The 23,581-nt window shown below is 47.3% G+C and overlaps 1 long non-coding RNA gene and 1 pseudogene across 1 annotated transcript in view; one reads left to right on the top strand and one right to left on the bottom strand.

Moving 5' to 3' along the window:
* Gm32130 overlaps window positions 1–13,364 on the top strand; it is a 38,116-nt gene extending 24,752 nt beyond the window's left edge. The window contains exons 2-3 of the long non-coding RNA XR_876302.2: window positions 11,575–11,619; window positions 13,233–13,364. This is a non-coding gene — a long non-coding RNA (predicted gene, 32130). The remainder of the gene's footprint in view (window positions 1–11,574; window positions 11,620–13,232) is intronic.
* Window positions 13,365–22,847: 9,483 nt separating this feature from the next.
* Window positions 22,848–23,293, bottom strand: Gm6599 (annotated as a pseudogene).
* Window positions 23,294–23,581: the final 288 nt, after the last annotated feature.

The raw sequence follows: 23,581 nt of genomic DNA, 5'->3' as shown, positions 1-23,581 counted from the left end.
GGGAGGGGCTTGTCTTTTCTCATCCCCCTATGCCCGAGGGATAAAGTTTCCTGGTCCTGAGTGATCAATCCCACCACAAACAGCCCTAAGCCAAGGAGAAGAACCTACCAAGGGCCCCAGGAACTTCACACAGAGCAAGCTCACTCCAGTGACTCCACAGCATGGAGGCAGGCATGCTGCTGGCAGAGGGTAGCAGTGGGTTCGCTAATGACAAATAGGGTTATATCACAGGAAACCCTAGAAGATGGGTAAAGAATGGGACTCCTTCCAAACGCTTGGAACCACCCAACTCTCTGATCAAGAAGCAGCTCCTTGGAGCAGGGTTCTCCAAATGCACTTAAACAAACCCCAGTTTACACACCTGTTATGTCTAGCAATCTAATGGCACCTAACACACGACACACCCTCACTCAAGTGTTTACTTGCGCAGGGACCACATGCCAAGAACACCTTGATCAAACTTCAGTGGGAAGCTTTAGAGTAAGTTCCTTTTTTTTTTTTTTAAGATTTATTTATTTATTATATGTAAGTACACTGTAGCTGTCTTCAGACACTCCAGAAGGGGGAGTCAGATCTCGTTACGGATGGTTGTGAGCCACCATGTGGTTGCTGTGATTTGAACTCCTGACCTTCGGAAGAGCAGTCGGGTGCTCGCTCTTACCCACTGAGCCATCTCACCAGCCCTAGAGTAAGTTCCTAAAGCAGTGAGCAGGGTTCAGATGGCCGTGAGTATGGCGGAAGGGCTTCCAGGAGTCAGCTGCAGTAAGATAGCTCACTTTATTACTCCAAGGGTAGGGTATATAAGCATGGGGGGGGGTTAATGAGCAGGAAGGGCTGATTGTGTTGGCATTTTATCTAGGATCCACCCCACAGTTACCAGGCAACAGCCAGGTATGCCTGACTCACTATAAAAGGGGCTCCTTCCCCCCCTTGTCTTCTTGCTCTCACTTTGTCCCCTCCCTCTTTACCTCCTCTCTCCCCATTCTCCTTCCCCCTCTCTCTCCATGTGCTCATGGCCAGCCTCTACTCCTCTACTCTCTCTCTCTCTTTCTCTCTCTCTCTCCCTCCCTCCCTCCCCTCCCCCCTGCCTTTCTCTGTCTCTACTACCCTCTCAACTCCCCTCCCGATGCCCTGAATAAACTCTATTCTATACTATACCATCATGTGACTGGTCCCTCAGAGGACCCTCAGCATAGGCCCTCAGAGGCACTCCCTCCCCTTACACCTGACTACACATCCACCAAACATATTCTCTCTCCCCTTATCTTTTTATAAAACACAACAGATTGGCCATAACACAGTACCTAATTATCATATGGCTGAGTGGGACTTACATGCTGAATCATGCAGGACTTGCAGGAAGCTCTGTGCACAGTCATCTTGTAGATAAGGTTAGAGACCCTCCCAAAATAAAGTTGGGCAGAAGAAGGGAGGCCCCGCTGAGAATGGGAGTCCTCCATTTTGTGCTGAGCTCAGAGAACTCTCTGGACATGGTAGACTGCTACCTTAATAGCAGGGTCTTCCAATATTTTCTGTCCACCTGCAGGGCTCCCCCAGGCCCCCCACATTCCCCATACTCTGTAAGACCGGCTCAATGTTGATCCTTTGGTAGAGAGAAAAGGAAAGGAGGAATGGACTCGGGAAGGGAGAATGCATGAGATTTTCCATGTCAAGGTTTGAGAATAACAGGTGTATTTGAAAGAGGAGAAGAAAGCAAGAGGGTAACATTAGAGAATCAGAGGACAACAGAGAGCCCAGGGACGAAGGTGAAAGTCGTACAAGGACTGGGGTGGGAGGGAAAGGGAGGCAGCTTTGTTGGGCTTGTGGGTTTGCAGAGGGGGTCTCTTGGCTCCTGCGTTTGAGAATCAGACCCTGTATGGTTAGCTTCGTGGGCTGGCGAATCCATGCTCCATGCTGTACTTACTACAGTGGCATCCACTGTCTGTCCTTTTGACCCTGGTTGCTCTCTGCCCATCCCCCTCCTCACTTGTTTGCAAGTGCACTTGTAGGACCTGATATGGGGATAGGAACTTCCTGACTCGGAGTTAGAGGGTTGGAAAAGAAAGATGTGTCAAGTGATACTAGACCTGAGAAGTCTAGCTTTACCCATAGACCCCGAATCTCTTAGCTAGGGAAGGAAACAAACCTCAAACAGGCCACAAGGCTCCTGCTGCAGGGTGTTTAGCAGCAAGGTGGGCTGAGGAAGGAAGCCTAGTTTCCTTCCACAGCTCCAGGCTTAAGATGCTCAGTACCTCCAGGGGATTGAACCATCTTTGCCCAGCACTCCCATCCTTCTGTAGAAAATAAGTACATGGACCACCAGCCTCATCTTGCTCAGGTCCCAGTGATGAGCATCCAGGAGGCTCAGTTTGTGACATTATTACAGGAAAAATTGTGTGTGTGTGTGTTTCCTCACTGTTCCCACCAGAAGCAGCCAAGTCACTGTAGAAGCTCAAGGCTACCCGTCGTCAACATCAGCGTTTTGACATCAACCTGTGAAGTGCTGAAGGAGTCCTCTTGTACCTCTTAGCTTCAAGGGACTTGCAAGCCCCGAGTCTGATAAACACAGTCCCTGGTTAACAGAAGCAGCCTGAGAGGTTTGATCTGTCTCAACAAAGGCTCCCCAGGCTTAGCCAAAAACCAAGTTCTATTTGTTTTTGTTTTGTGATTTTCTGTTAAGATATTGGGTCTTGAAAGCACTCAAGTTTTCTGGAAGGTTCTGTTGGTGGGGTGGCTGCTCTTGGTGCAGTCTGTCAAGAGGACTCTGGAACTGGTGGCCTACCATTCTGGGGGCTCTTGGAAAATGGCCCCTGCCAAGGAAATTTAGGATAATAAATTGTGTATGGTTTATTTTTCTGTGCTTTACTTTTGTGTATACAAGCCTGTGTGTGTGTGTGTGTGTGTATGTGTGTGTCTGTGTGTCTGTGTATGTGTGTCTGTGTTCATGTGTTTGTATATATGTGTTCATTTGGGGTGTGTTCCACTGCGTGTACATGTGTCCACATACATGTGGAAGCCATAGAACAATCTTAAGTACAGTCCTCAGATGACTCTGCTTTGGGCTTTTGAGACAGGGTCTCTCATTGAGATCTAGGATTTGCTCTTTAGACTGGGCTAGCTAGTTAGCAAGTCCCAGGGAGCTTTAGACTGGGCTAGCTAGTTAGCAAGTCCCAGGGAGCTTTAGACTGGGCTAGCTAGTTAGCAAGTCCCAGGGAGCTTTAGACTGGGCTAGCTAGTTAGCAAGTCCCAGGGAGCTTTAGACTGGGCTAGCTAGTTAGCAAGTCCCAGGGAGCTTTAGACTGGGCTAGCTAGTTAGCAAGTCCCAGGGAGCTTTAGACTGGGCTAGCTAGTTAGCAAGTCCCAGGGAGCTTTAGACTGGGCTAGCCAGTTAGCAAGTCCCAGGGAGCTTCTAGTCTCTGGCACGCTCGGCAGAACAGCCAGTGTGGGCTTTCCATTCTGAGATTATCAAGTTACCTGTATCAGTCCAGCCAGGTGTAGCAGCAGTCATGGCTATCTGAGAGGCCAGGGAGCCACACCCCTCACCCAGGAAGCTGTCTTCAGCCACAGATGCTTTGAGGAGCAAATTTGCTTTGTAGTTTAGAAACAGCCGGCAAAAGAAATCAAGCAACATAGAAAAATCCCATGGTCGTGAACAAGTAGTTCCTGCCCTCCCACCCTCCTGGCCCTGGTCTCACCTTGCAGAAAGAACCACTGAGTTCAGGATCTTTATTCTGTTTGAGTTTGATGTATCACATTTCATGTGGCTCAAGGATGCACGATCATTTCAAAAATACCCATATGGGACCTTAGCTGGGGACTTTGTGCCCAGAGCAACAAGGACCAGCTGGTTTGTGCCTGTACTATTTTAGTGACTTAGCTGGTCAAATGAAATTAAACTCTCTTTCAGGCTCTCAGGTTGAAACACAAAGATCAGAGAGACCTGCCCATGTCCTAACTACTCTGTGTTTGTCATCCCAGAAGAGTTGGGTCCTCAGTGGGCATGAAGCCCCCGTCAGTGGTCCTCAGTCTCCCTCTGAAGCCAGGCATTTCTGCCCTTCCTCTACCTAAAAAGATAATTTAGGACTGTGGTGCCCAGTATGGCTCCTCTTCCGGAATTCTGAGCTTTGGATCTGGAAGGGCCTGGAACATGTGTTCTCCACAGGAGATGGGGATGGAGGGGACCAGAGAAAAGGGTTCTCAGCCTTCTCAGCAGGAGGCACGGGATAAGTCTAGTGTGAGCAACAACAGCACTGGTACCAGATGGCATTGCAGATCTGCAGCCAAGCCTATGGGATGGCAGTGTGTGGTTGACTGCCCCAAATTCACACCGGAGAGACTTCACACCTCTGGCTGGTGCTGAGCAGGTGAGCAGTATGGGTGTTGTACAAGTTGCCTGTCTCAAGGTAGACTGTTTCTCTTTCTGGGGACTTCCCTGCATGTCTAGGGTATCGCTTCAGTAAACAGACCCTAGCTCCCTGGATGGAAGCCGTGGATACTTCTGCTGAGAGGACAGACAGCTGGGAAGACACTGGCCTCTCTTCCTCACTTCCTCAGGAAAACAAGAATTCACACGGTTACCTCCATTTAAAATTCTTCCTACTCCTTTACTTACAATAGGCCCAGTCTTCTCTCCTCCCTTTCCCACCTAGAGTTGACCATTAACTGACACTACTCCCCGATTTTCCCTTGCCTCCCATCTTCCTCCCCTTTCCTCAGTCCCCATTTTTTTAGCTAAAATACCTAGATGACAAAACCACAAATTTCAGTGCCCTTACAGGCAGGCATTGTTTTGGTTAATACCCCAACTCAAATAACCAATAATTATTTGATTTTTTTGGGGGGGGGGGTGAGGCACATAGAACTGATTCTGGAAGAAAAAATTCCAGAGCTAAGAGAAGTAGTGACGCTGACCAAGACCTCCAGACCACATTTAATTTGATGGTCACAGGCCCCTTGGGAGGGACTTTGTTGTCAGCTACAGGAACACTGGATTCTACACTGGGGCTGCTCAACCTGTGTTCAATGGGCAGGCAACCGAAGAGGCAGAGCCTAAACTCCTGAGCTCCTGGTGGTATAGCCAGCTGCTACTGTTTACAAACACTCAGTTCCGAGCTTCCGACAACAGCACTGATTGCATCCAAGGTTGGTTTGGTTGCTCAGAAATACGCATTTGCATTTTGCTAATATAGCCTTCCCACCCAGCTGGTTGAAGATCTTCATTCAGTTCACCCAGTAACACTTGTCCTTGAGAACAGTGTCTCACGGGGAGACGGCTCAGCTAGCAAAGTACAAACAGGAGCAACGGAGTTCAATCACAGGCACTTAGGAAAACGCCAGGCCGTGGTTGTACGCTCTTTCTACACCAGGGAGGGGGAGCCAGGCAGATTTCTCAGGAAGCCTCAGGTCCCAGTGAGAGACCAGGTATCAGAAAACAGGATAAATGGCACCGAGAAAGAACAACGCCCAAGTTTGTCCTCTGGCTTCCACACAATGTACATGCATACACATGAAAACACATATCTGCACATGCTTAGAATGCATGCATGTACACACAGGAACACATACATGCACATACATAGAGCATACTCCCTAGCTGTTCACAATACTCACATGCATGCACATGCGCACATGAATACATGTACACACACATGCACACACACACACACTCACGACACCCAAGTTTGTTCTCTGGCCTCTACACAATGCACATGCTCACACACAAAAATACATACCTGCACATGCTTAGAATGTGCACATGCACACATAGGAACACATACATATACATACATAGAGTGTATCCCTTAGTTCTCCCCTACACTCATACCATGCTTGTACATACACACATGCATACACACACACACACACACACACACACACACACTGAAGTGTCAGCCCTGGGTTTATGCCTAGCACTGAAAGTGGCATTTGTAGAGTGGATGGCTTTAGAAGAAATGGAAATGGGTAAGGTTTCTACTGAGGAGCCAAGAACAACACCCTCAGTAGTTCCCGGTGCCTCCTCAAAGCTTGCATCTCTGCTGCTGTCTTTCTGGCTCAGGTAATCACACAGCAAACAGCCCTAGCTCTGAAGGAAGGTACTGCGTGTATATGTGCTGCACTTGGGTTTGAGGTAGACAGCTCTTATCACCAGCAGCATCCTGGGAACTGGGAGCCAGAGGCTATATGTTCTTCCCATGGAGACCTTGTTCCAGTTAAGCCCTGGCCAGCTAACGGACAGGAACAGTGGTGGCGGTCGGGGAGGGGCTTGGCTCAGCATTCACGGAAAGACAGTGTAGAAACATCTCTTCCTGAACTGCTTTCCCGGATGAGAATGGTTTTCTTCCCATTGCACTTGCAGGGAAGCATCTTCCTGGGCCTTTAGTAAGCACACACAACTCCTGGACTCTCCCTCTGGCATGGAGGAAGAGGGCCATCCTCTGAGGCACTTGTGAGACCCAGCCTGGGCATGAGGTGTGCTGATGGGTGACCATGAGTCACCCCCTGGGAAGGGAATGTGCTAGACCCAGCTTTCCAATGCCGTGTCTCCCATGTTGCCTATACAGGAAGGAGGGTGGAGGAGGCTATGGCTCAGCCTGTAGCTGAAGTCCAGCAAGCTCTCCTCACAGAGGAAGGCACCCAGTGAGCTCAGCCCTCAGGGAGGCTTGGCCAGCATCCTCACTTGTGTGAGAGGAGATTTTGACACCTGTCACCAGTCACTTTGTCTTTGTCCCTGCTCCTCAGTTTTGCTTTCACAGAGCTGGTCCTGGGCTTCCAACCTTCCTACCTGACTCTTTCCTAAGATGGAGCAGGGCTTCAGGGGCTGTGTCACTTGGGTCAGGAAGCCAGGCTCTGTTGCCTGAGATCAGCCTGTGCTGGGTAAGCCACTGCTGTCTTCATCTGTGACAGGGAGAATGTAGGAGACTTAATGAGTCTGTGTTTGCCAAGCTCTTTGAAGACTCTCAGAGCTCATGAAAGCCTGTGCTCATTATAGTGAAAGCTATAGCTGCTCTGGGCTTTAATGTTGTTCTTCCCTTGGAGGCCTGACAGGCTAGCTCTCACTCACATGGGTAAGACCTCAGTGGGTGCAGAAAGATGGGGGTGGGAAGAAGTGGTATGCATGCTCTAAGTGCATGTGGGGTGTGTGTGTTTATGTGTATGTGTGGGGGGGGGCTGTGGGGGAGGGGTACATGCAGTATGTGTGGTGTGTATATATATGTGTGTGGTCTGTTGTATATATAGTATGTATGTATGTATATTATATGTGTGTGTGCTGTGTATGTATGTATAATATGTGTGTGTGTGTGTGTGTGCGCTGTGTATGTATGTATGTATGTGTTGTATGTCTTATAGTGTGGTACAATGTGGGTAGTGTGTGGTATGGTTGGTGTGTTGGGGTGCGTGGTATATGGTATGTGGGGATGTGTGTGGTGTGTGGGTATGTGGTATGATGTGGTGTGTGTGCCCTGGTGTGTGTGTGTGGTGTGGTATGTGTGTGAGGGATATGGGTCTGTGTATGTCGTGTGGTGTGTGTGTGTCATGTGGTGTGTGTTGTATGTTGTGTGTGCTGTGGTGTGCGTGTGCAGGGTATACGTGTCTAGTGCGTGGACCTGGGCTTCACTCCCGCAGTGACTGTAAGGGGACAAAATCCCTTGCTTAGGTGCTGGCTCTGGCGGCAGCAGTGAACTTTTGTTCTGAGAACACCACCCACACACAGTCGGTTGCTGCCAGGAGCTGTGCCGCCCACACAGGATCAGTCAAGCCGGCATGAAAGAAATGAGCTTCCAACTGGCTCCAGTTTAAGTTTCTTTTCTTCCCTCCTCTGGAACAGCTTGAAATTGCTTCTCTTCTTTGTTGGGATCCCTGGAAAACTTCACCTCTCCTCCACCTCCAGTGTACTCCCTCCCTCCACCTCCTACCCCCTCCCCTCTCCTCCCCTAGCCTCGACCCACACCCACCTGTCCCCAGTCCAGGGATCCAGAAGCTGATCTGCACCCTTCACCATCTGATCCCGGGCTCACTGTTGCCCCTCAGTGCCCTGCAAGTCTAGCAGATTCTAGATGAAGCTGGGCAGAGGCAGGCCTGCACTGCCTACAGGTGAGAGGCTTGTTAGGGTGAGGACCAGAGATAATCCTTCACACCATCAAGGAGCTGGTGTCCCGAATTTCAAGCAAGGTTTCCTCGTTCTTCCCGGGGCAAGCAGGCCCTTTAGACTCCATTCTCTGGGCTTGAGAGCACACAGTGACACTTTCCACCGAAGCTCCAGGTAGACAAAACAGAGAGGAAGGTGCACCGAATAGGGTTAGCAACCAGGGCACACTAGGTTGTGAGGAGGCACGCTGGGGAGGCAGTGCATGAGAGCTGGACCTACCTGCTGCTGCTGCCTCTGTGTGCTGCCTGGGAGTGGGGTGGGTGTGGGTGTGGTTATGGGAAGGGCTTCTCCTGTCTGCCTTTTTTTTTTTTTTTTTTTTTTTTTGCCACCTTCTTTTACTGGCTACCAGCAGCAAGGTGGTCCAAGGCTTTTCTAAAAATTGAGGTATTGAGGTGGGTTGTTGCTCAGTGGTTAGAGTACTTGCCTAGGTACCAAACCTGGTTTCTTCTTATCACATTAAGATGTCTACGATATCCCACAATGCCCCACACTAAACATGGTTTGAAAAGTTCACATTAGGGGCTGGAGAGATGGCTCAGTGGCTAAGAGCAATGACTGCTCTTCCAGAGGTCCTGAGTTCAATTTCCAGCAACCATGTGGCTCACAACCATCTGTAATGGGATCTGACGCCCTCTTCTGGTGTGTCTGAAGACAGCGACAGTGTACTTACATACATAAAATAGTCCACTCAGTTCACAGGTGTGGGATCCTGGCACTCCTCCTTTTGTTTCTGGCCTCGGTGGCTTGCCAGCTGCGTCATGCCATGCACCCAAGCTCTGCTCCATCTCAGGTCCAGTAACTACTTCACCCTGTGACTGGGAGACTTCCCATTTCGTTGTTTTTTCTCATCAGCAATGGATGGCTGTGACCTTTAAGTGCTCTTGCTTAGCAGGATCCACCTTGTTTTTCCTTCTTCCTCCGGTGAGCTGGTAGGCTCTGTGTAGTGTCCTGACTGAGTAAATCCCCACACAGCACCTGAGAACTGGGATATCGGCACCATGACATTTGCTGTGAATATGTGTGGTCTTCCAACAGTTCTTTGCTGCAACTAAGCCTTTGTATCTCTGTCTACAAAATGAAGGGTTTGATTCATTTGGTCTCTAAAACTGGAAATGCGGTGGCACACGCTTGCGATCTCAGGTCTCAGGAGACTGAGGCAGGAAGATCATGAGTTGGAGGCCAGTGTGGGATCCATGGCTAGACCTTGCCTGAACTTCCCCTCTGCCCCAAAAGCAAGGAGCAGGCAAGTCTGAGCTGCAGAATAAAGCAAGCTAGATTCCTCCCTAACCCCGACCTCTGTCTAATCTGCTACCCTGACAGGAAACCGTGGAGAAAGACTGAAGCTATGGCAGGTCATCTAAGAAAGGCAACAATGACAGACAAAGTCCAACCCAACCAGGAAGGGGTTGTCCAGGCACCACGGTTTATAAGGGGTTCTGGTTGACAGAAACCTACCTTCCAAATCACCATTGGGATGACGTAGCCTTTGGGGCTTCAGACTGTGTTAATAGAAGAATGCAGACACATTGGAGGTTAAGACAGTGTAGAAGCTCCTGAAGTAGTCTGAGCACTGTGTTACTCTGCCAACAAGAGGCTGAAGGAGGAGGGATGGATGGGACAGTGAAATGTTCCAGAACCACATGGTGTCCAGGAAAGCTCTGTGGAGGACAAGGCAGAGATTGCTGTCCACATGGGGAGCTGACACTCACAGAGGTTCCCAGGTGGGTGGCCAGAACTCAGTGGCAGCAAAGGTTTCAGGAGAATGGAGAACTCTGGTAGAGATTAAGGATCCAGGCAGTAACCAGGAGACCCGCCAAAACTCCAAGGATCTTCTCTGTCTGTGACTTGAACCCATGAGTTTAGACTGGGTGTGTCAGGGAGGAGAAAGGGAGGGCGGAACCCTGAGGAATCCCAGGCACTTGGGGTCAAGCTTCCTTGGGCCTTACTAAGTGGGTGGCCTGCTGTGACTGGGAGCTTAGACTATGCAAATGTAGGGCTCCCTTGGTCTATGAAACTATTAGGAGGTAAATTTCTGAGGCAATAGAGCATTAGTCTGAGGCAATGGGCTCTCCTCAGATCCACCTAAGCTCTCATTTGAATCAGATAGGGTGATTCACTGCCATTTCAAGACTATTTGAAAGCTGCTTGCTTTCTTCCTGAACACCAGACTGGTGCCAGGCACAGGGCTGGGCTCCATTAAGAATTGGTGTAGCCAGTTAGCACATTGCCCTTTACACCTAAGAATTGTGGGAGGAGGCCAGGGCAGCCTGTGACTCTTTGCTGGTCTTGGGGTCCTTTGGTCACCACAGCTACCTGGGACTCCCTTCTCCAAGAAGGGTGTGTGTGGCCCCTGAGTCTATGGCCATTGCTTCTGATGGAGATGGACTTGGCACTGACAAGGTCATTGGTTACAACCTATAGATCCTGATGAGTTGGGGCCATAAGGAGCCAGACAGTACATCCCAGGACCTTGGCTATACTTTATAGGGGGAGTGTTCACAGGGAAGGCTGCCTGACACAGAGGCTGCAGTTGGAACTGGGTGATACATTATTTCAACCCTGTGATCTTCCAAGACATTCTCAGATGGGACTGTGTAGCTGCTTTTCAGGGAAGCTGATTCTGAGATACTTTAGAGGATTACACATCCCCTAGTCTGTCTGTAGCCCCAAGTGGCCTGGAGTTGCAGGAGAGGAGCCAGGCAATTGGAGCCGGGCCATATGGAGTAAAGATGAGACATTCCACATGCTACATAGGTCAGGGTACCCCGTGCTTAGAAAACACAAGAGCAGACTGGAGAGGAATCCCCCCAGCAAACCTGACCAAATCTCCAGGTGTGGTGACTCAGCCATGTTGCTGCTGGCAGCCGTGGCTCTTGAGGAGTGAGGGTCGATGTGAAGCCTCTGAGGGAGTTTGTCTGCACAGACCACTCTTGCTGTCCTTGGCATAGTCAATAGGATCAACGCCATTGCTAGAGGCCACTGGGGCTGGCTGGGCATGGAGGAGCCAGACCCCTAGCCCATTGTTGCCATAGAGACAGCTCAAGTCCAGATCACTCTGGACAACCGGCCAAGAACTACAGTTCCCACTGGCATCCAGTGCATCCTGCTGGTGACCTCACTGCTTTCCAGACTTACTGATTCAGATATGGTGATTCAGTCTACTCTCTGTGGCCCTTGAGGTGCTAGTCCTTAGGGGCCTTGTTTCTATATTTCCTGAGAGCTTCTGAGACTGGCAAGTGGACTGGATGTGAAAATTACTCTCAAGATGTAACCAAGCCAAGAAAAAGCTAGCAGTGACCACTGTTGCTCCCTTGCTAGGTCTGTCCTGGTCTTAGCTCATCCAAGCATGGGTGTGTTGGATGAAGGGCTCTTGAACCATCTCTATACTCTATATAACTGTTCCCCTTTCTCCCTTCAATCTACTGCAGGACCATGAATGGAGAGTAAACCTGCTGCAGGACCATGAATGGAGAGTGAGTGTGGGTCCACCACAGGGGTCTGTTGGGAGGCTCACTCCTGTTTCTCAGTGTCCCAGAACTTCTTGCTACTCAGTGTAGCAATTCCCCACTCCCAGGAACTGTGAGCCTCCTCCCAGAGACAAGAGAAACGCAAAGCTAGGACAGTCCTTTTCTCCTGTGCTCCATGTGACTGGGTCAGGGCTAAGGCTAGGACAGACCCAGACATGGGGTCAGCTGGGGACTTTATCTGTCAGAGTTCAGAAATAATTCGTAAGCCTTTTCTTATCATGGGTGTTGCTGAAGATCAAGAGTTCTTATTCCTATGCCCAGCATACAGAGGGACACACATGTGCAAACACATTCATGAACACATACACTATGTGTATACATGCACACAAATACTCATATGCATGCACACATACATGTACACACATGCACACACTCATATATGTGCATACATGTACACATGCACATGCTAATTGTTTTGCTAATGATGGCAGCATGTAGTCTCTGGGGACATGGACAATAGCTCCTAGCTAAGCTTGGCCACTATGCATCTATAATCCCTGGGATGGTTTTCTAATGTCTCTATGTCCACCTCCTGCATGTATGGGAGGAGAGTCATGCCTTGGCATGGGGCATGGGCTTGGCATGGGGCAGAACAGACTATTGACAAATTCACACGTGAACTTATCTGTTCAAAACCTAGATATCGAGCTGCTCCCTGTCCCCAACTATCCTGGGTGTGGATCCACCAGAGCACATGGTGTCTTCCTTGGGAGCATTTGCATGTTGGTACAGAACAGTCACTTTTGTGATTATCCCTGTCATCTTGGGTGTGTCTTCAAGATTTAGTCACATTAGTTTTTATGTCCACTCCTGGCTCAGACTCCATCAGGATGTCTCTGTATTCCTTCTAGAGGACTAGAATAGCTGCCCTGAGGTGTTTTGTTTTTGTTTTTGTTTTTTTAGTATTGGAGTCACTGCTGTGCTTAGCAACCATCTTGTATTTTCACAAATAATTTATTTGTTTTAGTTTATTTTATTTATTTTTGGTTTTTGAGATATGGTCTCATTAACCTAGGCTAGCCTCAAATTTTCTATTTGTCTGAGGCTAGACAATTTTCTGACTATCCTGCCTTCATCTTGTGAGCAATGCAATGATCGGTGAATGCCACAATGTCTGGGCCTCCCCTCAGATATTTTGAAGAGGATGGTATGGGTTCCCAGCTGTACCTGTGTATGTGTGTGTGTATGTGTATGTATGTGTGTGTATATGTATATGTGCGACTGTGTGTATATGTGTGTGTATATGTATGTGTGTGTCTGTATGTGTGTGAATGTGTATGTGTGTATATGTGTATGTGTGTGAATGTATATATATCTGGGTGTCTGTGTATATGCGTGTGAATGTGTATGTGTGCGTATGCGTCTATGTGTGTATGTGTGTGTGTGTTAGTCTATGTATGTGTAGGTATGTATGTGTTATTCTTTTTCAGGAGCCATCTGGCTTTTAAACGATTACATATATGTGTTTTGTGGTCTTTTGAGGGGAGTATGCATATGTACCACACATATATAAAAGCCAGAGGACAACTTACTGAAGTTGGCTCTCCTCCTCCATGTAGGATTTGGGTGTAGTCTCCCCTCCCCCAGCCTGAAACCTGCTTGCTCAGGGGTGGAGCTTCCCACTCAATCTTTTTGCCACGCCTACTGCTGGAACCTGCCGCTTTGCTGTTCCGAAGCCATCACGTGATCACCCTGCTACTGGATTCCAAGATTATTTGGCGGGAATTAGGCTCCTCCCCCTTCCTTTATAACTGAGTGCCGAAATAGTAAAAATTGAACCTTGAGCAGAGAGCTTTGTCTTGGTTCTTTCCTTATCTCGCGCAGCCCAGCCCCTCTTCTCTTCCAGGTTTCCAAAAATGCCTTTCCAGGCTAGAACCCATGTTGTGATCTACTGGCCAGACACAACATCTGGGGACTCCTAAATTAGGCTAGGGAGTCCTGAGCATCCTCCTGCCTAAGGATGCCTAGCTTTTTGCATGGGTTCTAGCAACTGAACACAGGTATTCATCCTTCTCTGGCAAGCACTTTGCCAATTGAGTGGTCTCCGTGACCACCTCGCTTCAATGTCTAGTCAGTTTTCACTTCATCTCTATGGTCTGTTGCTGACATCAGATTTGATGCTCTTGACAAGGACACTTGTGTCTCTGGATAACACAGTAAATGCGCAAACTTGCACACAGGCAGCTCAGTTGAGGAACTTAGTGCTCTGTGCTTTGTGCACACACTTTGCTCTGCCAGCCCAGCCTCAGGAAGGAATGCTGAACCTAGGGAAGAATGGTCAAGTTCCAAGTTAGAGTGTGGATCTGCTTTACTGAAGAAATGTTGGAAGCTCCTGGAGGCAGCAAGATGATGGATACGGGTGCCTAGCTGACATTGACCTGGAGACAGATGGGCCAGGATGGCTCAGTGAAGAGGCAGCAGCTGTACAGAGCTTTGGCCTGGTTGTACCTTTGCTGACAGCAGAGCCCTGGAGCAGAGTTGCTGACGTGTGCTGACTGGGCTGACTGTTTACTGGGCAACTTTTCAACAACTGCGATTCCAGTAAGAGCTAGGAACGTCCCACGGCACCTGCCTTGACAGCATCAGGTATCTCCCCAGGCAGCATGTGGGCCAAGAAAGGGCAAGTCCCTGAAGAGGGCTAGAGGGCAGATAGGTAAATCTTATAATTGGGGCAACTATGGCTATGTGAACGATGCCCAAGCAGTCTGGCACAGATACAGATATAGAGACACAGACACAGACACAGACACAGACACACACACAGACACACACACACACACACACACACACACACACACACACTACATATACACACACTACATATACACACATGCACATACACACATACACACATACATACATATACACATACTATATACACACACTACATATACACACATACACACACATACAAACACATACACACACTTCACACACTACATATACACACATACACACATACAAGCACATTCACACACATACAAACACATACAAGCACATACATACACATACAAACACATACACACACATACACAATACACACACACACACACAAAACAACAACAACAACAACAACACATCTGGTATAGGATTGGCGACTGCCCTAGGCTGCTATTTTCTTAAGTGACACACCCAAGTCTTTCCTTCAAGTTTCAGGCATCACACGTCCAATAAGACCATCATCTATTGATTCCATGGGCACAACACTGTTCTAGGTCTACACTGATATGCCCCTGCCTCTGGGTAGAAAGCAGGCAGTCTTCTTCTCCTGTGGTAGAGACTTTTGTGTCCCAGCAACCTCTCTTAGCTTCTGTGACAGTGCATGCCAGAGCTTAGGGCACTGACAAGTATGTGGTATCCAGACCTTGAACACTTGAAAAGCTTCTTAGAAACCTTCCTCAGAGCATGTTGGTGAATGTGACTTAGTAAAGGCCACCAGCTCTCTTCCTGACTTCTGATGGAAGTCACGAAAACCCACGCACGGACAGCCTGATGGTTGCTTTCTATTAGAAACCATTTCCCTTAAGCAGAGATCAAGCTAGCCACTGGGGTGAGAGAATAATTATAGCAGTTCTAGCCAGCATCAACTGCTTTACCTGCCCCACAGGCTTGTGGCACTTCTCAGTGCCTTAGTTCACTTAGAATCCTCCTGGCAGTCCTGTGAGGCAGAGAAGATCAGAGTCACCACGAGATGCTGGCCTGGAGGCTGACACTTAGTGTGTTCAGGGGCACACAGGCATCAAGGGGCAGAAGCAGGGCTGGAGAAGAGCTGATGGTGCTAACCCAGAGTCTTTCTGAAGCAAAATAATATAGCTGAAAGTTGGCTCTTGACACCCAACAAACAAGGGTATGTGGCTTGTCTTCCTATCTTCATGGGATCGGGTAGAAGAGGGCAGAAGCTCAAGCAAGAGATGTATTTCCTGAGGGAGGAGCTGCAACCCCACAGTGCCAGGCTCCAGTGCAGAACAGCACCCCCACCCCCACCCCGGAGTGAGTTGTCTTTATGAATTTATGAAGAGGCATCTACTCATAGAGGCCCAGAGTCTGCCTTCAGGCCAGGACTCACAGGAGACTTTGGGATCATCCCAGTCTGAGTTGGGAGGGGAAATGACGGTATGAGCTCTACTCTCAGCGTGAAGAACTGCACAGCCGTAGTGTGTGTTTCAGTTCGTGGGCAGCCGAGCCTCAGCAATGAGAACTCTCTTCCCTCTGCTTATTCCATTTGTGCCCTGGAGGATTGCATGGGGCTCAGCTACTTTACTCACCAAACTGAAAGAGAATCTCTTCTGGAAAATGTTTCAGATGCGCCAAGAAACGGTGCTCAGCTGAGCATCTGGGCCTCCCGTGGTCCTGTCAGACTGACATGTAAAATTAACCATCCAGTCTACACTTTTCTTGTGTAGAGGATACAGAGATGGTTAAAGTTCCTGGCTGATGTCCTTGAGGCATTACAAATGGAAATGTGGCAGAAACACACGTATACATGCACACATTCACACATGCACACACGTATGCACACACTTGTACATACAAGTTGGAGGTCTGCTAAGATGAGTGACATAACACAGAGGAAAGCCAAAAGACAACGGAAACATACCTTGAGTGGAAAGAAATCATGTGGCTTCTAAAGTCAAGAAATGCCAGAAACCGATGGCACCTGCCAGAAACCAGGAGGGAGGTAGAGAGGAAGAAGCCAGTCCATCTAACATCTGGCCTGTAGAACCGCCTCAGAGATAACCATTGTGTTAGCTGCCTGCTTGGACTTTAAACTTTTCTTTTTTATGTATTTAGTATGTGTGTGCACATGTGGGTGCATATGTGTGTGAGTATGTTATGTGTGTGTATGTGTGTATGTGAGCATATGCATGTGTATGCCTGTGTGTGCATATGCATGTGTGTATGTGTATTTTGTTTATGTGTATATATGTTCATGTATGTGTGTATGTATATGTGTGTTTGTACATGTGTGCATGTGTGCATGTGTATGCGTGTGTCAGCACTTAATCCCTTCCCTGTGTCCTGTGTGTGAGGTCCTGGAGAAGACTAGAGTCCCGTGGGAAAGCTGAGGAGTTATCTAGCTGTGTTCTCTAAGAACATATGAAGACATGACACAGAGCACACTCCAGGGCAGGCCACGTGCTCAGGAATAGTTGGACAACACAGAGTCGACCCCCATGTGTTTTTTAGTACCTCTTTTCTTTTGTTTTTGTTTTTTGTTTTTTGTTGTTGTTGTTGTTGTTTGGTTTTAAGGGGAAGAAAGAACATGAAATTGGGCAGGTAAGAAATGGGAGAAGATCTGGGAACACTGGGGGATGGTAAAAATGTACTGTATGAAATTCTCAAAGGAAAAAAATTAAATGGAGCAGTTTAGGGAGAGTAATTAGCTTATTAAAGGTGTCTATGATCAACAAGGCAGAGACTTTAAAAAAATATTTTCCTACTTTTCAAGTAGGAGATACACAGGGAGAGCAGCCATGTGAGCAGGTACTGAGGGCATCTAGGGTTGTGCACATGGGCACCTCTGTTCCTTCTTGCACACATGTGTAACAGGACCTGGGGAGGCTAGTGGCTGCCAGGACAAGTCCCATCAAGCTTCAGGAACCCTTCCCGGACGCTGCTGGCACAGGGGAACCCACCAGCCTCCTCCCTAACACGTAGGCAGCTTATCTCAGGTCTTGTTTTGGCTTAGAAGCCTTTTAATCTCCCAGGATGGTTGGAAGGGCTCAGCCTCTATTTTTACTCTTGGACGGAGAAGACATGAATCAGACTGGGCCAACTCTGTTGGACTTGTAGAGGCCTGTCACGCAGCACACATTCCTTATAGCTTTAAGCACATTAAGGACAGAGGGAGGGAGCAAATGAAAACACAGATGGGAGAGAGCCTGCTACAAATGACAGGGACCTGGCGCACAGTAGGCATTCAGTAAATGTCTGCTAGAAATGAGGTTACCCAGCAACCTGACAATGCCACGTGGCTTTCTCCCTGACTCCACTGTTCAGTGCGGTTGTTAGGGAATACAGCAGCAAGCAGGTTGTTTTCTGGATACCTGTGATTTTCCCAAAGCAAAGTACGGGGGGGGGGGGGGTTATCTACAGACAAGGGAACTTACTAGGTAGGCATCATGTAGGGTTGAAAACCTTTGTTTTCCTGTCCTCACAGGTGGCTTGCCACATTTACCTGCCCTATGCTTGCCAAGGGGATATCTTCAGGCAGAAGGACACTCTGTGGTGTCCATGAGCTCCTCCTGTGTTGGCCTGGTACTTAGGGAAATGCAGCTTTTGCTGAGATTGGAATTTGGGCTACCCTGATGCTTTTTGTCAAGGAGCTGGGGAGTCACTGGTAGCCTACTGACTTAGTAAAACAATAATGATCTAGCACAGTAAAATGCCCATATGCTTTCCAAACCAAAGGTTGAATTAGATTGCAGGGGGTAGGAAAGAAGGCAATTATGTCCTGCATGGTGTCCAAGATGAAGCGCTTTTGACCCTAGGTGTTTGGAACAGTGTAGAGAGTAAAACCACCATGGCTATAGATATCCTAAGAGGGGTGGGTTCAAGAGAGGAGTTAGACAAATTCTTGCCAAACACAAGCTTCCCGGGTCCCTCCCTCACTTGCACAGGTCTGTAGACTATACCGAAGCCTTGATTCTTCCACCTGCTGTGGCTGCTCTGCCCATGGGATCAGCTCAGCCCAGAGCAGAGGTGCGGGAAGCATTGCAGGCCGTTCCTTGTTCAGGGATGGCCATATCTGAGCTAGCAATGAAGACAAAAAAGTCCCAAGACTTGAAGATGCACAGCAGAGGCCTGAGAAGGGCCAAAGGCTGGAGAAGTCCAATGTCTCTGCTCAAGGAGCCCAAAAGGAAAGGCTTTCATTTTTATTTTTCTTCCCAGGTAGCCTTTCCATTCTATTCAGGATAGATGAGGCTAACCCACATTACAGAGGGCCATTAGTATTCCTCAGTTTACAGTTCACCCTCCTATACATGTGCAATCTATATACCAACCAAATAGATATATGAAATTAACCATCATATAGTCCTTAGGATGCATTTGGTTGGCTGGAGTTTCCTACCCTAACCAAGGACATCTACTTTGTGATGTAGATTTTATTATTTTATTGATGACCTAGAGGATTCCAGGGCATAGGAACCATTATCATCAGGCTAATAGTAACTATAGATAGTTTCATTTTTCTCTCATGGATGACACCAACCAGTTGGTCATAAGAAAAGAATAAAGGAAACATCTAGAAACAAAAAGCAACAGATGGCAGGAGAGCCACACTAAAGGCCACAGTGAATATTGGGTGAATACTCAGTGACTCACATAGAAAATGACTACCTTCTCAGGGACACTTGACTCCCAACTGCCTGGTCTACCCTCTGTGTGAGGCCAGTAGCATCAGATTCTCTCTCTCTCTCTGTCTCTCTCTCTGTCTCTGTCTTTCTCTGTCTCTCTCTCTTTGTCTCTCTCTCTGTGTCTCTGTCTCTCTGTCAGTCTCTCTCTGTCTCTGTCTCTCTCTGTCTCTCTCTCTCTCTCTGTCTCTCTCTCTCTCTCTCTCTCTCTCTCTCTCTCTCTCTCTCTCTCTCACACACACACACACACACACACACACACACACACACACACCTCATCACCAGTTTCTAAATTGCCATCACACCATCACAAATCAGTCCCCAACTCTCAAATGAGAACTTTCACCCACTGATTTTCCAGGCTTTTGCTTGGTGTCCAAGTTCAAGGAAAGAGCCTCTCAGATGCATTTTCTGTATTTCCTTGTAGTGTTGATGGGTACATGCTGTACTGCAGTAAGGGAGGAAGAGGGAGATAATAGAGTAGGACTGGAAACCTTGGCTTCCACTAGGTGAAGAAACAGATGGTCACCATAATAGCATTTCTAGAGCAGACATTATAGTTTTTGATGATCAAAACATTGTTCATTAATATCCCCTGAGTGGAAGGCTGTGTAGGTGGAAGGAAAAAATGAAGAGAGATCTGCAATGGTAAAGGCACGGTCATTGATTAACTTAGAGAGGCATAGAAAAACATAACGCATTTACGTGATTAATATTTACTGAATCTTTTATTTGACAGGCAAGAGTCTAGGGCCATAAGAGAAATTAATGAGTAAAACAAAGAGGAGTACAAAGAGTTACATTGTTGCATCTTTCCATTGTTGCATTGTTACACTGTTGCATTGCTCCATTATTGCAGGGGGAGTAGGAAATAGAAACAAAATAAAATCGCACAATAAACATAATACGGTAACAAATTCAACAAAGCAGCACAAGGTACAGTACAGAACATGATGAGCTCCAGGGACACACAGGAAGTGCAAATGGGCAATGGGGGAACAAAGCATGGTTTTAAATGGTGACAGTCAAGGGTGCCCCTAAGGATGACCTTTATAGAACGGTTTGCAAGAAGCATACAAGTTAGCTCTCAGGGCATCTAAGGGGAAAGGAGTGGGCAGATGGAACAGCCTCCTCAAAGAGCTTTTAAAAAGAGATTTACTTCTGTCTTATGTGTACGTTTTTGCCCACATGTATATATGTGTACTATATGTGTGCCTGGTGTCCACAGAGGCAAAAAGAGAGCATCAGGTTCTCTGGAACTAAAATTATAGACAGTTATGAGCTGCTATGTGGGTGCTAGAAACCAAACCTGAGTCCTGATAGTAGCCAGTGTTCCTAACCTCTGAGCATCTCTCCTGCCCCTTCCACATAAGTCTAAAGGCAGGAGCAGCCATATATGTAAGCAAAAGCAAGGTTGTCAGTGTGGTTGGAGTCTCAAGGGAGGGGGAAGAAGTGGAGACTGGGGTGGAATAGGAATAATGCCAGACTCTGGAATCAGGTGAGAATGGAGTCAGGGAAGATGGCTTCAAACTTGAACAAAAGCACGTTAAGGAGCAAGTTGGTGCTTGAATTGTTGAATCCCTGAGTGACTTGGCGGTTTTCACAGTGAAGGAGACAGCTATACATCACAATCTCCCTACCCCTGTGCCTCCCACTCAGGCTCCAAATGTCTCCATGCCATCCTCAACACGGCTCTTCCGCAGGGTTTTTATGACCCAGTCACCTCCATGGCACTTCTCAGCTCTATCACTTAAGGATCAAACTGCTGCATATAAATTTTGGGGAGCCATACTACCACTCAGCTCTTGGCAATGTGCAAACACTTTTAAGGTAATTGCATGTTGTTATCATGAGCAGAGTTCTGGGAGATAATATGGTAGGATTTGAAGGTTCTTAATCTTCGTTGTCATATTGTCTGCATTTAGAGTCACCTAGGCGATTGATGAGTCACACCTCTGGGTACCTCATGAAGAATTTTCCACAAAGAACTAACCTACCATGAACGCGGGCAGCAGCATCCCGAGGGCTGGGAACATTGGGAGACAAGAGTGAGAGGAAATGCAATCTGCATTTTCCTTTTCCTACTTCTTGCTTTGACAGGAAGTGCCCTCTCTGTTCTGACAAATCGAACCCTTTGACAGTGTGAGCTGAAAGAAATAATTCCTTCTATGTAGCTGTCCAGCAGCCTTGGTTGAACTGGGCACCTGAAAGGGAGGCTGGAAATGAAAAAGGATGGGTGGGCAAGAGAAGGATGAAGCCAAGACAAAGGTTTCTGATCAAGGCTCAAAGTTTAATTTTTAGCTCTGCTTTTATATAGGCAAACCCCACAGACCTATCCTTTCTTTCAACTGGATTGAGTTGCAAAGCAAGCTCAGCAGGTGGTCAACTCCTCAACCTCTGGTAGGGAATTAAAATGGGAGGGGGGAACCTTGTTTAGCCTACTCAAAGCTGGGGGAAGGACACACTCCTTTTAATTTGTCCTCTCAAACTACCCATTAGAATGACAGAATTAAAACAAGGAATATATCTCAATATAGCAACTAGTGTTGCACTAGAGATGTCCATGTATCTGAAGTCACAGAGTCAGTTTTAACCTCCTCACTCATGTGGGGCTGTATTGCTTAAGGATAGATCCAAGTCCTAGTTCAGCTGGCTTATTCTGCTGGATGTAAGAGCTCACTCTCAGTTTAAGCCTCATTTAAAATATTCCCTGCACATCTTGTGTTGTGTCTAACATTCTATCTTGTATGATAATTGTGTTTTGGATGTGAGGTCCCCCAAAAGGGCATTTGTAAGCCAGTGTGGAGAAGCCTGTGATGTGGCTCCTCTCAGACTTTGGTTTGAGTCTCAGACATTGTACTACAGTCACCAGAGGTGGCTTCCTATCTCCACAGAGCAAATGGCCTCACTGTGTCCTCTCTCAATATTTTGACAAGAACTTACTGGTAAACTTGTATTCTATGGTATTTACCAATCTGAAGGATCTCGAAGCTGGTACAATGCAAACCTTCTGTACAAATAACTACTATTTCTAATTTTACATTTTCTAAGCATCTGAAAATCAGAGTATAACCAAAGCACAATATAGCACACATTTTTAAATGTTTAGCTTGATAAACTGGACAGTCTTAGAACTGTCCAACAACCATTCACTTAAGGTCCAGACATGCCCACCACCCACAGGCTTTCCTGGCTGTACATTTGCAGTCAATTATTGACCACACACAGTTTTGTAGGCAGCCACTTTCTGACTCCATTGGCTTTGTTGTTGTAGAACCACCAGGTGGGTTGTGGATTCACTCATCAGTAACCCGTTCCTTTACTGTTCAATGTCTTGTCTCCCACCCTCTTGTCAATGGGCATTTTTTTTATCTTAGTAAATAAAAGCATCTATAAAACCTTTGCATATGTCTTTATATAGATATTACAGTTTCTCTCAGGCATTCTAGAAATGAAGCCTCTGGGTCAGAGGGGATAGATGTGCATTTAGCTGCTGTTCTTTACCATCCCTAGCAATGCATGCAAGTCCCAGGCATGCAGCATCCTGCCCCCAGCAATGCATGCATGTCCCAGGCATGCATGCAGCATCCTGCCCAATGCTGTCAATCATTTTTATGTGAGCAATTCTAACAGCTGTGGAGTGACACCTTGCTGTAATTTCAATTTCCATTTCTCTGCTAACTAAAGCTGAGTGAGCTACTGTGGGGCTTAGCCCATTCATTTACTCTGACTGGGTCTGTTTTCTTCCACGTTTAAAACAGAATTATTTGTTTTTTTAAATGTTAATTTGTAGGAATTATCTTATCTATTTCTTTTTTGTTTTTTAATTTTTAATGACGAAAACAAAAATATACCTAAAAGCAAAGCTTCTGGAAAAACCATTTGTTCTTCCCTGTCTTGTATCCCTCCTCAAACTTGACCTTGGCCTCCCGCCTGGCCTTGCGTTTCAAAGCTGGGTCCCTGAACACATCCTTGTTGACAACAGTCTTGTCCAAGGGGATATCCACAGAGTACCTTGTGGGCATGAGGTGGTTGTAGTTGTAAACTTTCACAAAGGACTTGATCTTGGATCACTTGGCGATCTTCTTCTTGCCCATGGCAGCTGTCACTTTCCAGGGATAGTGGTCAATTCCATCCACCAGGGCGTGGCTGTAAGGGTGGTCCGAGGTGCCATCGTCAATGTTCCTCACGATGACAGCTTTGTGCCCAGAGTAGCATCCGGCCAGGACCAGCACCACTTTCCCGGGTTTCATGAACTTGCCCATTTCGACAGCAGACAGCTGGCACCCAGCAGAAAGACATCTTATCGATTTCTTAATTTATCTTTTTTCTAGTTACCCTCTGAGTTTCTTGAGACATTATATCAATCCTCTCTAAAGAGGTACTAAAGTACCTCCCACAAGTCTTTGTAAACATTTAGTAATGTAGGGTTTTTAGCAAAAAGAAGAGTTCTGGTTGTATAGCCTGCTGACTTTGCTAAATAACTCATGTTTAGGAACTAGATATATGTAGTTTCGAGACAGGGTTTCTCTGTGTAGACCAGGCTGACCTGG

The sequence above is a fragment of the Mus musculus genome, chromosome 16, assembly GCF_000001635.26.
Source record: "Mus musculus strain C57BL/6J chromosome 16, GRCm38.p6 C57BL/6J".
Classification (NCBI taxonomy): Eukaryota; Metazoa; Chordata; class Mammalia; order Rodentia; family Muridae; genus Mus; species Mus musculus.
This window is presented reverse-complemented; position numbering and strand designations above follow the sequence as displayed.